Consider the following 448-nt stretch of genomic DNA (forward strand, 5'->3'; position numbering starts at 1 on the left):
AGCCTCTATCCCGGCTTGAAATCTTGACTGGACATAAAAATCTCCACCTAATGGGGTGTCCAGAACCAAGGAAAGTACATACAGGCCGTGTTGTGCCAGTGGCCTGGCACCGAGAGCATCGTAACCCGAAGCACGAGGCAGATGAGTATTAGACGAGAGCCTGAGAGAAGCAGAAAGCAAACCCCCAACCGTAATGACAAGGTCCAGCTCCAGGAGAAGGGAGAAGATAGGGACAGGCAGCGTTAGCTGAAAAGTGAAGTCAGAATGCCAGCACACAGGCCGGCTGGTGGCATGGATGCCATATGGCTGACTGTGTGGTTCGAGTCCTGGACGTGGCGGCTTAAGAAACATGATGGGCACGGCACGTATGTATGTGTATCCAAAATCCCAAGGGGAGAATGAGGGAGAAGGGACTGTGGTATGACCATCTCCCCTGGGGATGGCTTCC

At 53.3% G+C, this 448-nt stretch overlaps 1 protein-coding gene across 2 annotated transcripts in view; it reads right to left on the bottom strand.

Moving 5' to 3' along the window:
• The window catches only part of DHRS7B (dehydrogenase/reductase 7B), a 74,462-nt gene that overhangs the window by 6,736 nt on the left and 67,278 nt on the right, over positions 1-448 (bottom strand). The window lies entirely within an intron of this gene.

This window comes from Tupaia chinensis, unplaced genomic scaffold (assembly GCF_000334495.1).
Source record: "Tupaia chinensis unplaced genomic scaffold, TupChi_1.0 Scaffold138725_1, whole genome shotgun sequence".
NCBI lineage: Eukaryota > Metazoa > Chordata > Mammalia > Scandentia > Tupaiidae > Tupaia > Tupaia belangeri.